The 17,065-nt window shown below is 35.8% G+C and overlaps 1 long non-coding RNA gene across 1 annotated transcript in view; it reads right to left on the bottom strand.

Moving 5' to 3' along the window:
* Window positions 1-666: 666 nt before the first annotated feature.
* LOC122451151 overlaps window positions 667-17,065 on the bottom strand; it is a 28,430-nt gene continuing 12,031 nt past the window's right edge. Inside the window, exons 2-4 of the long non-coding RNA XR_006272320.1 lie at window positions 13,731-13,891; window positions 12,177-12,308; window positions 667-7,141 (exon numbers count right to left, since the gene is read on the bottom strand). This is a non-coding gene — a long non-coding RNA (uncharacterized LOC122451151). The remainder of the gene's footprint in view (window positions 7,142-12,176; window positions 12,309-13,730; window positions 13,892-17,065) is intronic.

Raw genomic sequence — 17,065 nt, forward strand, 5'->3', positions numbered from 1 at the left:
AGAGAAGAAATTTGGGAAAAAATGTGGAAACAGTGCAAAAGGAGCTTAATTATGGAAGGGAAGAAAACATTGAAAATTTCTAATTGGCAATCCACTTAAAATTTCCCTTCTGGGTTGTTATATAATATTGGCAAATGTTTCACACAGACACATAAACACACATAAACATATTTGAAATGTCTCCATCAGTAGATAAGAATTAGGTTCACTAATTTTTTTGAAATAATTTATGTCTCTGATTACCTGCCACTGCTTTGCTTTCCTTGAAATGTTCCCTAAAGGAGGTAAGGACAGGTCCTTCTGGATCGCAGATACTTGGAAAGCAGGAGAGGAGGAAGAAGGTGTGGGCAGAGAGAGATGTACATGGCTTAATCTGTTGTTATAGGGCTGTTTAGATTTGAACCTATTTTCCCACAAGTGTATACATCATCCTTGTCAATTTTCAAATTAAATTATCCAAGCCAACTATAAAATTGCGTATTTTTCAAAACACCATTTTATGATTTGCATAACTTAGAATTGCAGCTTGAGAAAATTAAAAGGAACAGGGTGGTCACCAGGAAAACCTAATTATCATGAAGTGGTTATTCAAGTATTTCAATCTGTTTATGGAACTGTATCATTTAAAAATAGACAGTGGTTAAGGTTTTTGATCGTTCGGTATGAAAGAATAATGAAGGGGGGGGGGTATTTAATAGAATTAGTAACACTTGTAGCCTATCAGGCTGGTCTCCTAAAGAAATGCAATTTAGCAAAATGAGTGTGGTTGGAAACTCAGGCCAGAATAACAACTTTCTTCAGATCCACCCAAGACTTATACAGTGGCCATTTCAATTAGCATAATGGTTCAATGTTCCTTGGGAAGTGAGGTCTTTTGTTTGGGATATTTCCTAATTAAAGAAGCCTGTTTGAAGTGGGATCTAATTTTAACTTTGTAATGCCAAAATATGACTTGAAGAGTCTGTTTTTATTTTAAGATATATTGGCTTTGCATTTCCAAGTTGAGATAGCTGTCATTAAATGTCCACAAAGCTCATATTTAAGACAAAAAAAATGGAATGGCAGGGTATGAAGTAACTGGCACCAAAATTAGTTCTCGCTTTGAGTTAATATTATTGAGTTGATCATTTGTTCTACTATTTTACATCTTATTTATAAATGAAATACAGGTAAGAATAGGATCCCCAAAGTCATCTTAAAATTACAGGAAAGTCAAGTAAGGGGAATCAAGAACTTTCTGCTGGTAAATTTTTCTTACACATCTTAACATAGATCTTGGAACTTCAAGTGCAAGAGTGACCTTTGTTGTTTCTGTTGTTGTTTAAAATTTACTGGTATTAAGACCACTTAGATGATTTCAAAGCACTCTGTAAAGTGTCCTTTAAAAAATGTTATTCATAGTCCAACTATTTGTAAGCTAAAATTGTTGCCGCCTTTTTTACAGATGAGAAAGAGACAGCTATGTAGCGACTTTCTAAGTGAGAGTCAACAGTAAGTACATGAGGCATCTGGGATAAAAATAAACAAGTCCTCTCATTTCCAGTCCACGTTATGAATCACAGTGCTCCAGACAATCATTAAAATGCTATAATTTTGACTAAATGTATACAAATAAGGGAGGTTCGGGAAATTATTATAATAGACATCAGAGAAAATATTTCTTCAAAACTTGTATCATTTATAAAGAAGCAGCATTGTTTTTAGCATGTTTCTATAGATGCAGCTGGTAAATCGTGTCTCAATCATGACTGATTTGTTAGGCAGTCTCTTGGATGATCTCTATGAGCCCTGCTTCCCAGTACTCATGTCCTTCTGCAATCTCTTCACTTGAGTGAAAGCTGGACTTGACTTGCTTCTAGAGAACAGAAGTCTGCAGGGGTGATAAAATGTCACATACACTATCTTGTCCCTTGCTCTATGGAGACACCCTTGTGACAAGAAGGAAACCTTCAGACAACATTCTGAAAGCCTCTGAGACTCTCAGTGTAATAACCCCAGAGGAACTGAATTTGAATAACTATGCTAAGCAGTTTGGGAGTGGACTTCCTCAGGAAAGCCATTAGATGAAACCTCAGCTTTGACTGACCATCTAACAACCACCTCCTAAGAGACTTTTAGCCAGAAGTACCCTCCTAAATCATGCCCAGATATCTGACCTGGAGAAACTATGAGATAGTAAATATTTGATGTTTCAAGTTGCTAAATTTGTGGTAGTTTGTAACACAGCAAAAGGCAACTAACCCCATGGATCCCCTTCAGACCCTTCTCCAGCCTCACTTAGGAAAAATGAAAGACTGGAGGATGAAGAAATGAGACATCTTGGTTCACAGTTAGTATAAGACACAATGAAGATGAAACTCGGTTTTCTGGGGAGTTCATAGCAAATCATGGCACAGTGAAGTCAGATGGAAAAGGTCAGATGGTGAACACGTAGCATGAAAAATGGGAACAGAAACACATTTTTCTCCTCCCTTGGGCAGAATGTCCTATATTTTGTCAGTCTGGAAGGAAGGTCCCCATGACCATGTTATGACATCGTTCTGTCCCTAAAAAATATTTCATTTTGTTTATAAACCCAGGTCATTTTAACTAGAAAAAAAAATCAGAAAGATGTTAAATAGAAAAGTGTTTGGTTTTTAATACTGTTTACATATAACACTGCAGACTTCTGGTGGCTCAGCGGTAAAGAATCTGCCTGCCAATGCAGGAAACACAGGTTCCTTCCCTGGGTGGGAAAGATCCCACCCAGTAGGAAATGGCAACCCACTCCAGTATTCTTGCTGGAATATCCCATGGACAGAGGAGCCTGGTGGGCTAGTACACGTGGTCACAAAGAATTGGACACAACTTAGCAACTAAACAAGAACAATAACATGTAATACTATAGTCTTTTCTTTGTAACAGTGAATCTGAACTTGTGTTGTAATATTTCAATATAATAAGAATAAGTATTCATCAATCACTGCAGTAAATATTTTTATTTATTAAATGAGCCATTAATATGTCCAGTAATTCTGAGCAATAAGAACTCTTACTGTGCAGCTTTTAAAGAAGAGAAAATTGAAGTTCAAGGATATTAAATGATTTGCCAAAGTCAACAGCTGGAATCTTGTGGTCCTGGGATTTGAACTCAAATTTGCTGTTAGAGTGCCCCTCCCTAACCACAACCCTATAGTTCCTCTCTATAGAGTAGAAAGTTGTAATTAGTACCACTTAGATTTCAGACTCGGTTTTTTACAGATGAACTGCATGTCACTATTACAACTGGCATAAGTTATAACCACTATGCTAAACACTCTAGTGAATATAGAGTAACATAAAAATGTCTTTAAAAGTCTTTTAGTCAGCTTTGGGAAGTATGAAATCAGTAAGGGAAATTAAGTCCATATATTAGCATTTACTAAGTCACAATGACTTAATTGACTACCAGAATTTCAAAACTGAAGACAATCAGGAAGAAAATGGTCCAGTGAGAAGAGGTCTCTGGTATATTGTGGAATTTAAGCTATCATTTAATAATGGTTATGAGTCTGTCATTATTCAGAAAAAAAAAATAAATATCATTTTCAATTCCATAACAGTAGCCATAAGAATATAACTTCTATCTCTTTTGAAGTAAATCAGACAAATTTTCTATATGTGACCTAATCAGATATTGACCTGAAATTTGTGGAAGATATTAGAAACTCCAAGATCAACCTTGGGATTGGTATTGTTCTGGAACAAACAGAAAGCAAAATGCATGACAACATTTGAAGATGAATTCATTATTAATTAGATCCTGCCTAGAAACTCTAAAAGAACAATCTATCTGGAGAACAATGCTCTCTGGTAATGACTACTCTGAGGGTTTTCAATAGTGTCCTCTGAGCTTGAAGATTGTAGTCCAATGTAGAAGAAATCCCTTGGAATGAATGAATGACTGTGGGCAGAAAATAAACAAAATTGATCCTGTATATCAGTACACTTCAGTTTGGAGGAAACTGAGCAATCTCTGGGAGATAGTGAAAGACAGGGAGGCCTGGCATGGGGTCCATGGGGTCCATGGGGTCCATGAGGTTGCAAAGAGTTGGACACAACTAACTGAACAACAACTTATTCATTCATGATCTGAGGAGTAGTTAATGTCAAACACAGCCACCTCTGCCATCACTGATGATAACTAGCATGCCTTTCTTAGGCTGTGTTCTCTGAAACAGACTCAGACACAGACTGTATTTGGAAGGTTTGTTGGGAAGAGGCACTGGTAGCTACTTCTGTTAGGAAATGAGGAAGGTAGGAATTGAGAGAGAGGAAGAAGTTGACCCTCTGTGTGGTACAATGGAGTATTCTGCCAATTGTATGGAGAACTGGATGGCTCTTCAGAATTATCCCAGCTTAAGATAATGGGTCTCTGCACTCTGACAGCAGACAGACAAGGGGCCTAGCCTTGGGCAATACAGTTCTCTGTTTCCGAGGGCCACGCCCAGTGAAGAAGGCGTCATGAAGGCAGCCATGATGTTAGCAATCAACTTAGCTAGCATCTTGTGGAAGGCTGTGAGCTCTTGAAGAGTATGTCTGGGCAAAGCCCTGTTGGGCACTGTCTGAGGAGTGATGCTAAATTCAAATGAAGGAGATTTTTAATAAGGATCAAAATGCAACAAAGCTAAGGTGAGAAAGAACTCTTGTCTCAGTAGTGCAGCTCCTCGGTTCTGCAGCGCCCCTCACAGTTTTGTAAAGCCCAGGGCTACAGAAGCATTATCACCCACTGCACCTGCCATTCCTTTTTCTCTTTTTTAATATTTATTTATCTGGCTGCACTGGTCTTAACTGTGACCACAGGACATTTGTTGCAGTGCACCAACTTAGTGTCCTGCAGCACATGGGATCTTAGTCCCAGACCAGGGATAGAACTTGTGTCCCCTGAACTGGAAGTTGGGTTCTTTACCACAGGACCATCAGGGAAGTCCCTCTGTTGTTTTTAAATCTTGTTCTCACCAGCAGTAGTAATGATAAAAATAAGAGCTTCTCATTCTTTTTCTCCTTCTCTGGCCCACTCTAAGGAAAGTCTTTAAACTGACTCTGATTTCAGGAGACAGGAAGACAGTTTCTCTTTTGTGCAGTGGGAATGCCACCTCAGACAATGCATAAGAGTCCACTTTTAGGAGCTGCAATTCTAATCCTCAATTTATTAAAATATGTCTCAGTCCACCTCAAGTCAGGCAAAACCTGACTCTAGACTACAGACACAGGAGTTGCTCTGAGTTCCTTAAAGATGAAGCAAATGGCAGGTGAGGAGGCTTCTCTGGTGGTCCACTGGTTGAGATTCTATGCTCCCAGTTCAGGGGGCCTGGGTTCAATCCCTGGTCAGAGAACAAGTTCCCACATGCTACAACTAAGGCCCAGCACAGCCAAATAAATAATAAAAATAAAACATAAGTGAATACTTTTTAAAAAGATGAAGAAAACAGAGACAAGAAAATAAAGAGCTATATTCCTATCTGCCTTTGCATTTATCTAGGATACCATTTGTGGTGTGTTTTCACATTTCTCTTATGCCAGGATGATGGCGTGGATAAGCACACACATCTTTGGTTAAGTGGCAAGAAGAAGTCCATGAGTTCTGATGAAATAGATATACAAAATAATAGAAATAAGACTAGATTAGAATTTTTTCTTTATAGAAAAACTCCAAATAGATTATTTCTTAGACTGATTTTTCTAGTAACTGTAGTAACAGCAAGAGTAAACTGCATTTATCTGAATGTATATTATGTAATTTGAGCTTCAAAACAATCCGATGAAACACTCTGAATTTCATTTTATTAAACAGAGTTTTAGGAAAATACATTATTTTTATAAGGTCATACAACTAGATAATGTAGACCATGGGTTTAATTCCAAGTCTTGTCTTTCATAGAAACCATGCTATCTTACAAATTTCTTCCTTTGTTTATATTAAGAGTCACAAACACTTTATGAAAGTTGTGAAAGAAATTTAAAAAGTAAATATTAGGGAGTACAATAAGTACTAGATACAAATAAAATATACTTAATTTTTGAACAGTATTGCATTTATAAAAAATCACGGAATGTAGAAAAGGTCCACAGTGTAAATTTTACTCTCACTGTATCTTCCTTTTCTGTTCTTGTATCCTCCAAAATAATCTTTTTTATTAGACTTTTAGTATGTCCTTCCAATGCAAATATAAATATTCTCCACCATTTGACACCAAATCTCACTTTTCTATGATTTCTCATTTTTACATAATACTTTACAGAGAATTTTTCATATCAGGACATAAGAAATTTTTCCATCCTTTATTTTTTTATTGTAGCATAGTAATCTATTGAATAAGTAAATTATAATCTAGTCAATGACCCTCACTGATGGACTTTGGGGTTTCTTTTCTCAAGCTTTTTTAATTACAAATCGTGCTTATGTGTATATCGTGCCACCTTGCATTCAAGAAAATTGGATCATAAATCAACAAACTGATGCATTAAATGTGTAAATCAATATATATTGAATGGATATAAAAGTGAGTATGATCTACAAAGGAAATCTTTCAGTTTACATTTGTTCTAGACTTTTGACTTTCACTAGTAGAGAGAAATAATCTCCAGTGAGAGGTTTAATTTAATTTATCCAAAGAATGCTTTAAGACCTGATGTGAAATGGCTCAGGTGGTAATGCAGTGTCAATTTTACCTTGTTCAACTGCCTCTGCATTTAGTCTTAAGGGTGGAGATCCCGATTCAGGGCAGAATCTGTATGGTTCTGTACCCTGGGCCAAATACCAACAGTAAATACAACTTTAGCAAACTTTTCCATTGTTTGGGTCTTTTTTTTTTTTTCTTAACAGGAAAGCAACTTCTGCTTGGAAATAGACCCAGTTGTTATTCATATGTATCCTTTTCGACTGTCAACATATTCGTTGGCACTCGTGAATTATTCTAGTTGCATAGATCTATTATGAAGTGTGGTTGGAACCCAAGAAGCTACCTTCTAATCCACTTACAGTTGGACATTCTCCTTGAAATTCTCAGAATTCTTCTTCTCATAATTCAACCAAAACTGGGGTTTCCTCTGTGGTCAGTTCTCCAGTGCCATCCTGCCCTAGGTAACTAGACCAGGGCAGACTCAGAACTTGGTCATTCCTCTGTCAGAGACATTCAGAGAGAAAATCAAGTTCAATATGCCATTTTTCAAGAAGAAATGTTGCTTAGTTTCCCTTAAATTAACATTGAAATACATATACTTAGAAAGCTATTGCTCAATCTATCCAATTAATAAGGAATTTTAGTAGTCCAAGTGAAAATAGATAATTAGAAAGTAATACTTCCAAATACTGAATAGATATTATTTGCTTCATCCCGGCTGTATTTTTCAAAGGAAAATATGACAGTTTAATATTTATGTTTACACGATTCATAAATGACAGAGTAGAGTCAAGCATAAAACCAAGGTTTTCCCCTCCGGGACTGGTGCTGTGAGTGAATTGCCAACTTTCAAAGTGATGGAAGAGTGTTGATCGACCTAGGGATAAGATCCAATCAAAAGGAATTCTGTCTTATCTGGATTCAATTTTAGAAAACTTTTGGCGATTTCCCCAAAGTAAGTCAGCCAGCCAAATAAACAGATCCACTGAAAAGAACTTATATAATATTTCTTGAAGTGGAGCAAATGACCTGCACGTTATCTACGTGGACATAGCTGAGTAGAAGTGTGTCTTCCATAGTTGTGTGCGTGTTAATGTATAAATCTCTACAGCACTTGGAACTAACCCTGAAAGCCCCTAATTATGCAAAGTCCATAATCTGTTGATGATACCTGGCTGAAGAAAACTGAAATTAAATAAGAAACAAAAGCAACAAACATTGCACAGGACTGAAACGCATTTTAGTAAATTCCCATTGGAAGGCAGCAGCCACCCAGCCAAAAGGAGTAGGAGCAGGAACTCAACAAAGAGCCTGAGAGTGTCAGCGAGACGGGCCATTTTTAACGTTAAGAAGTGCAATTTATGTGCTATGAAAGGACAAAAATCCTGACTGAAATTCATTCTAGATCTGATGACAGTTAAGATATTCCTAGAGCTGATCGTCAGCGACTTTCTTCTACTGCTGTTAGTTAAATTTAAAAAATAAGGTGATATAAGTTAGTCATGTTGTCCTTTGTGAGCAGGATTTTTTTTTTTTTTTTAAGGAAAAGAGTTACAATTGCAGATTTTAAACATGATGGCAATTTACCAGAAGTCAGAGATTAACTAGGAGGGTTAAACTGAACCAAGAAAACTGAGAACAGCCTTTCACCAGTGAGGAAGGCCAAGGATTAGGGACTGGAAGTGGTTGGCTAAAGCTTCAGGATAATATCATTTAAATCCTCAACAGAAAGCAAATTAAACTGAGAGAAATCTTGATTGCCAGATTTATATGGACTAAAGGATACAAAGTAAATTCAAAACTACCAAGAATTCCTATGTGTTGAGAATCAAAAAATGTCATCAGAGTAAATATTGAAATCTCTTCGAATAAGCAATTTCAGAGACTTTAGGGTGACAGATCCAAAACTAATTGAAAGAATTCCAGAAAAGTGGATCAGGCCATCTTAAGAGCCAGGGAGACAAGCAAAGCTGCAAAGGACAGAACATTTAAAGGGACAACATCACATTTAGCTTAATAGTATGTTTTTTCCTTTTAATTTATAGTAAGTTTTATATTCAGATGAAAGATTCTCAGGCTACTCTATCCTTTTGAACCTGGAAGAAACAGCTTAATCTACTCTTCCATATTTTCCAACTACACTTTTTAAGAGAAAACACAGTAGCTTTGCTTATTTTTCATTTGTTCTTATTCTTCCTATAGAGGATTTCTGACATTGCATATCCCTACCATCCAACCATTTTTTTCATAGTTCAGTCCGAGCTACCTATAAAATATCTTAAGTATTGCAAATAGTGATCATTATTTTGAAGGCATAAAATTGCTAGTGACAGAAAACTGGATTTTTTTTAAAACAATGTCTAGTATATAGGATCTAATCATCTCCATCTGACATTTGTAGGTAGGATATATTTGGTGACCAAAATACTTGACAGATTTTCTTTTAAGTGTAAAATAAAAGCCTGGTGTTCAAAAGAGCCATGAGGACTAATGGAAATCTGACTGATTTTTTTTAGACTGGAACAAAAGAGATCTGCGAGGCTGTCACCTTTACCAGCACTTCAAGGAACACAGAAAAAGCCAGAACACTCTTAGGACAAGCTTCAGGACAAACTAAACATATCACCTCAGGTTATCTGAATTTCAGTCAGCGCAAAAAGTCAGTCCTTTAAGTTAGAACAGACGACAGTATTGCCAACCCAAGCAGGACCCAGATTGCGATAGCGATCAGGGCAGTATATACCTGCTTTTAATTAATTAGCCCACTTGATTCGTCGGAAAAGAAGCCATTTCCTGCAAAATGCACAGAAGGGAAGGCTATGGTGTGTTCCAGAGGATGGCAAAACAACCTCCTAAATTCTTCTAACCTGAGACCTTCTCTGAAACTATGCAAGTTACCCAGGGCGAGCTAATGTCGAACTGAGTGCACAAGTAAGCCTGTGTGAGGATCTACACTAAGAAGAAATGTACTTTTTTGTGGCACTTAAATTTCAAGCGGAAGCTGCTCACCAGTAAATCACTACATGATTTACTGTATGTAGTCTGCAAAAATCGCCGGAATGGAGTAAAATGTCAAAACATGGGTACATGTTCTGCAGTCTCACACACACACACTCATAATAATGCTCAGACATGTACATGTGAGATGGGCAAAATAAAAAAAAGATTATTTTAAAAACTACCACTTGCTTTCACCCTGTGGAAGAGAGCCAGAGGGACAAGGAAGAAAGTCTATTTGCAATGAGCACCCTGCCACTCGATGCCACTCATAACTCTAAAATAGTAGCAGTGGGAAACATGGACAACTCTGCCCATGAAATACCTTTCATATGCAGTTTAAACCAGATCACAAAGTGAGTCAAAGCCCAACAGGGGTTAAATAGCAATCCCCAGTAACTTGCCAAAGGATCACCAGAACCAGAGAATCCAGGAGAGGGGACAGAAAGAAGGGCAGAGGCTGGGCGGTGTGTGTGCAAGTCCTAACAGCCTCTGTTCTAAAGCCATGCTCTCCCAAACTCATTAGACACTCTTGTCATAATGACAAGGACGAATCAGGTCAAATTAAAACCCAAATCAACTACAGCTTTTGTTGTTTCAGACAGAATTAACCACTGATAACACTCCTCTTTTTACTTCCATTGTGTCCTTTAGGGCTTTATCATTCCCTTATCAGCTCTCCTTGCCCCTGGGGTATTTCTGTTGCTTGCGGTGACATCTACTGGTAGAAAAAGAGAGCTTCCGAGCAGGCTTCTCTGGCAAGACTCAAAGCGAACAAATTTGTTGTGGACTTAAAGAAAGACTCCCCCCGTCCCCCACCCCATCCTACCTCGAACCTCGCCCCGCTCCCCTCACTTTTTTTTTTTTTTTGCTTTTCAGCTAATATAATACAAAGGCCCACATTAGAGAGACTCATAAGATTTCTTTATATAGATCCAAGAATTGGTTAATTTTGTACCATCTCTCCTTGTCATTATAATCTTTGCCACAAGAATGGCTACATTCTGAGAAATGTTCTGTCCTCACGCAGTCATTGTCATATGAATGAGCTATCATTCAGTCCTAATGCCTGAGATGTTTTATTCTTACTTCCATGACATTTGTATTATAGTGACAAAGGCTACAGCTAGAAAAGGAAATGATACAAATTCCATTCAGGCTTTATCATTTTAAATTCTCATTTTGTGCTTCTTTCAAGCCTAGCTACTAAAAACTAGTTTTTCTCTTCAAGTAAAAGAATGCAGGAAGGAAGGAAAAGAAAAGGAAAAATAATGAGTTTATGAAACTAAACCTCTGGTGGGCACCTCTTTTAATGGTTTACTTTCACGTTTAGCACACCAGGATAAATTGCTACTGGAGACATCAAAGCCAGGAAAGTGAGTTAGTGTCATTTGCTCTCACAAATCTGTGGAGGGAACAATGCTTAGTTAAAGCTACAGTGTGGTGTAGGACTTAAGCGGCAGCCCCGTGCAGAATGTATTCCTGAATATAGCACACCTCGTGTCAAACGCAACCTGAGAACCACGACCGACTCCCATCTTACCATCTTCGACCCATCCCATTTCTATTTCCTCAGTACTCTTCCACATACTAGGCAACATTTCCAATCACTGAAAATTCCAGTTGTTCAAAGATATTGCCTTTTCCCCCTTCTCTTCTCAAAAGCATTTTTGTAGTTCTAGTAGGTTGAGGATGGGGAGAGGATAAAATAACAAAGCTTTAAAATATAGTCTTTTTTGAGATAAAACATCCTTTAAAAAATGCATTTTATATTAAAAAAAAAAGCTAAGTGATAAAATATTTGGTGCTTCTGTATCACACCCATTTTCCAATATAAGTTTATTTTAGGTAGGTACTTTTCTTAAAAATGAAATATTTCATTAAAAAGTCATAAATGCTTTATGTTTAGGAATATCTTCACATAGGCACTTCTATTATCATCATGTGGCTATGGTTTGCATTACAATTTTTCAGTTTCTGTAAATTTTATAATTTTTCCTTTGAATACAGAGAAGCACTCGTTGAATTAATGTCTGATACAAATGAAATCTTTCTTAAAAACAGTAAACCCAATCAGAAGACTGTTATTTAAGAAAATAAATATCTAAAGTAAGAAGTGAGAATTAATTTACAAAGGAAAAATAGAGGCACAAAGGATTCACTAATCTTCAAATCTCATACTTAGTATTTCTCTTATTAACAACTAGTCCATGTGCAGAAGAAGCCCTATTTCCTAAAGTCATATTTAAGAATTAAAATTTCTGTTGAACAACATTTTAGAAAAGGAGGTGCCACATTTTTTAGTTATAAGAAATAATATTTACAGCTGAAAGATTTCCTAGCTTGAAGAAAAACATGACCAGTGAAAGAATATTTAATTGTTAAAGTTAATGTGTTTCTTAAAATAATCTTAGAAACCGAACCATGATATTGCAATGTGAAACTAGGTTGAATGCAATAATGTTAACTATGATGCTGACAAACCAAGATAGAATGTCTAAATCACAATTTTAAAAAAACAAAATGAAATAGATATACCTTATTGCATCTTTAGTGTTAGCACACAGTGAGGGATTTGATCCTGCAATGAATTGCTGCCCATACATCTCTGTGACATTGTGTATCTCCATCTTAATTCAGTTTGAGCTTAACTTGCAGTTTCGTTTGGCTCTGGAAAACATAACAGTTAGTAGCAATTTTGTGGGTTTTTGCAGTACACACATGAAGGAGTAAATTATCATAGCATCCCAAATAAAACATTCCTATTTTCAATGTTGTATTTTGATGACTTTTTATTGCTTTTTCTTCCAAGACTATGGTTATAAAATAATCGCTCTTCAATAAGCAATTACCATACTCATTAACTGTCAAAAGTTATTTAGCTAAGCAAAAGTTTTAAGTGTTTAAAAAATAATATTATGAGATTTTGGAATATTTAGAGAGATGAGAAACTGTAAGTAATAGTTCTATTATATATTTTTACAACAAAGAGACTTCTTTCATTTTGTTTTTGTATCATCTATGAAGAGAGCTGTGGTGTTGTCTTTTTTCTGGGTGAATGGACAAGTACTTTGTGTAGAACTGCAGATTTCACTTCCAAAACTAAAAGTTCCCAATTCTTTTATTTTTTTATTTTCAGGAGTTATAAAGCTTTAATATCAACATACAATCTCTGAAAGTATTATTCATTCATCTTGCCTATTTTCTTTGGTAGAACAAGCAGTATCTTTAATTTTTAAAACTCTGCGTTGTTCAGGATGCATGCTTTCCTTTAGGCATTACCTGATGTCCTTTGTCCATAGTTTTCTTGTGTGTCTGTGTGTATGGGCGTATGTGTGTGTTTTCTAATGTCAAAACATACTGCTCTCTGTTTCATGAAATTCACCGACAGGTGAATAGATAGAGATATTGACACAGCTAGATATAAACTTTCATAAACATCTGTATGTTTTCAATTCTCACTAAAAATGTGCTAATAGTTGATATCAATTTTTCACAATTAAAAACAAAAAAAGTTCTACAGAAAATGAAACTAACGTGTATTTTTTATTTGCCCCTTTTAACTTACACATGTTTCCATTTTTTGAGACAGGAAGATGATCCTTTCTATTTTTGTATGCCAGCATTTACGTATTCATTTATCTACTTATCTATTTTGATAACTTACTTTAACATAAAAGATCAGGGATCATTATGGCAATATTCAAGGATGGGCTCTGTGATGCAGACTAGCATAAGAAAATGGAAAATCTGCCTCCCTCAAGCAGTGACAACCATCTAAAAGACCAGAAGGCAGTATTTCTGTCACAAGACTACAAAAGCAATGCCCACACTTCCCACACCATTGCATGGCATATCAGCCATATAGTGTTTCAATCTTGTTTGCCACAAATATATGATAGTTCATCAGTGAAGCTGTATTAAACATACTGCTGTGTATTTGGAACATCGTGCAATACCAAATATCTGACTTGTTAATGAAGGCAGGATTAATGGAGTACTGTAATTTACAGGAGCACAAAGATAGACAATCGTGTTGCTCCTTTTTCTTTTTTTTTTTTTTTTTGCTCCTTTTTCATAAGTAACACTTACCTAGGTAATATCTCTCTGACAGGCACAAAGTAGCATTACATAAGGGAATCAGCATCATCTTTTCCCCTCACCAGGTCTGAGAAATTCAAAGCACCCACCAACAAGGGGAGAGTGGCTTCTGGTATGAATGCACAAAACATGTGGTTCCGGTTAAGATTTCCCTGAAACACACAGACAAAACCAAAAAAAAAAGAAAGAAAGGAAAAGAAAAAACTGTAAATCAGTTCCATCAAACAACAGTCTGAATTCATTGTCTGAACTTTGTCACTAATATCATTTCTGTCTTCTAAGAGCTAAGTGTCTCAAGGCATTTAGGCAAAGAGGCACAGAATATACAGCATATATTATAATTTTAAAACAATTGAATAATGTTCTAAAAATTCAAAAATAATGCCTAAAAAATGTTCAAATGAATACTTCTAACGCATCCACTGAAGTTCATCAGATAAAAACAATACAATGACAAATGAACATTCTCATGCTATTCTCAGTGAAATGATACTTGAAATTATTTTATTATTGCATTGTTGCTATGACTTACTAACTGGATGATAAGATATAAAGGAGAAAAATGAGGAAAAGAATGAAGAACCAGAATGGCAAATGTGGAACACCTCAGTGGAATCAGAGAGGGAATTAAAAAGTTAAAATAGGTGGAAAACTGAGAAAGGACCAAATAGGAAGTCGGGGTGGGGGGGTGGGGGGGGTGGGGGGGAATATCCATAAGAGAAAAAACACATAAGAATAATCCATAGCAAAGGAAACAGAGAAGCAACAGAAGTATAAGCAGAGAAATAAAAACTGAAATCAAGTAAGAAAGACCCAAGTGAAGAAAGATAAGAATTAAGAAGCAAATACTAAAAACAAAAGAGAATAGGCATATTAACAGACTGCTAGGAGAACAAAGAGACAAGGAAGAGTCCATAGTGGCATGAGCCTGGAGGATGCCTTGAGAAAAAAAGAAACAAGTATAATAATAAGGAGAAAATATGGAGGGAATCATAAAGAAAAGACAGATGAAGAACAGAAGACAGAAAGATGGTTAAGAATAAATAAGAGGCAGAAATAAAATGAAGTTTTAGGGGGAAAAAAATCCTCCAACTGTCTTATTATGAAAAAGAACTCATTTGAATGTTCATGCTTTTTTTGTGCTTGTGCCATAGAAGCAACAGTCTGATTTCTGTAAAAAAAACTATTTGGAAATCTGTACTGAGTTCAGATTTGGAATATAAAAGTATAAGCCTTCTTAGGTTTTACTACTTTGGCTTTATACAGCTTAGTTGAAAAGGTTCATTCTTTTTGAAACAAAAGGCTTTGTATTACCATTTAAAATTGCCAAATGTTGTTAAACAATTTTTGAGACATAATTTGGAGGTGAATGTAGGTGACATTTTGGTTATAGTTTTATTTGATACTCTTGTCTATAAGGAATTGATTTTTTCTTTTGCTAAGATTAATTCAGAACTATGAATTTTAATGAAATATCAATAAGTGAACAAGTCTCGTATTTTAGTTTTGACAGGACTCTCCAAGGATTAAACAAACCAAAGTACACTGCAGGAAATAGTATCCCTCTTAACATTTAAGTAAAAGTTGAATCATTTCAATATGTATGGAAGAGATATAATGCATATATATATATAATGTATTTGTATGTGTACATATACACACATACAAATTATAAACAATTTTCACTTAAAAATGTTTAAAAGTTACTTGTTTGTATAATCATTCAAACCTCCTTTTTCCAATGGAAATTAAAGTTTCCTCTCATGAAATTGCAAAGAAATAAATACTTGAACCAGGAACAATTGTACAATTCTATTACCTCTTTATAGATAAAATGGAGAAATGGGAACAAAATGATAATTTGGGTGGATTTTTAGTTATATCAAGCAAAAAGTGTTGATAAATAGTCAGCTTTGAAAGATGTTTCTCTTTCCAACGAGGAGGTGTTAGAAGGAATAAATAAATGAAATTGCTTCATCCATTTGATACACTCAATATGAATGAAGAAAAGATGTAATTAAATACAACCAACATCTTACTTCAGGCCTTCATAATCTCTTATCCAAATTACTGTCATTTCCTTAATTTATTTTTTCATTTTTAATTGAAGGATAATTGCTTTACAATATTGTGTTGGTTTCTGCCATGCATTAATATGAATCAGCCATGGGTATACGTATGTCCCCTCCCTCTTGAAATTCCCTCCCACCTCCACCCCATCCTACCCCTCTAGGTTGTCACAGAGCACTTATTTGAGCTTCCGGAGTCATGCAGCAAATTCCCACTGGCTATCCATTTTACAAACAGTAGTGCGTGTGTTTCCATTCTACTCTCTCCATTCGTCCTACCCTCTCCCTCCCCCACCGCACGTATCTGCAATCTGTTCTCTATCTCTGCATCTCCACTGTTGCCCTGCAAATAGGCTCATTGGTACCATCTTTCTAGATTCCATATATACATATATATATATATATATATATATGATATTTGTTTTTCTCTTTTTTACTTACTTCACTCTCTGAAGAGTAATTACTTCACTTCACTTTCTAGGTTCATCCACCTCCTTAGAACTGACTCAAATGTTTTCCTTTTATGGCTGAGTAATATTCCATTGTATATAAGTAGCACAGCTTCTTTAGCCATTCATCTGTCTATGGACATCTAGATTGCTTCCATGTCCTAGCTATTGTAAATAGGGTGTGATAAACATTAGGGTACATGTGTATTTTTCATTTATGGTTTTCTCAGGGTATATGCCCAGTAGTGGGATTGTTGTGTCATATAGTAGTTTTAGTCCAAGTTTTTTAAGGAAACTCCATACTGTCTTCCATAGTGGCTGTATCAATTTACGTTCCCATCAACAGTGCAAGAGGGTTCCCTTTTCTCCACACCCTCTCCAGTATTTATAGTTTGTAGTTTTTTGGGTTTTTTTTTTGATGATGGCCATTCTGACCAGTGAAGTGATATCTCATTATAGTTTTGATTTCCATTTCTCTAATAATAAGTGACATTAAGCATATTTTCATGTGTTTATTAGCCATCTGTATGTCATAGAGAAATTTCTGTTTAGATCTTCTGTCCACTTTTTGATTGTGTTGTTTGTTTTTGTGGTACTGAATTGTATGAGCTGCTGGTACATTTTGGAAGTTAATCCTTTGTCAATTGTTTCATTTTCTATCATGCTCTCCCATTCTGATGGTTGTCTTTTCACCTTATTTATAGTTTCCTTTGCTGTGCAAAAAGCTTTTAAGTTTAATTAGGTCTCACTTGTTTATTTTTGCTTTTATTTCCATTAATCTAGACGGTGGATCATAGAGGATCTTGTT

This window comes from Cervus canadensis, chromosome 12 (genome assembly GCF_019320065.1).
Source record: "Cervus canadensis isolate Bull #8, Minnesota chromosome 12, ASM1932006v1, whole genome shotgun sequence".
In the NCBI taxonomy this organism is placed as follows: Eukaryota; Metazoa; Chordata; class Mammalia; order Artiodactyla; family Cervidae; genus Cervus; species Cervus canadensis.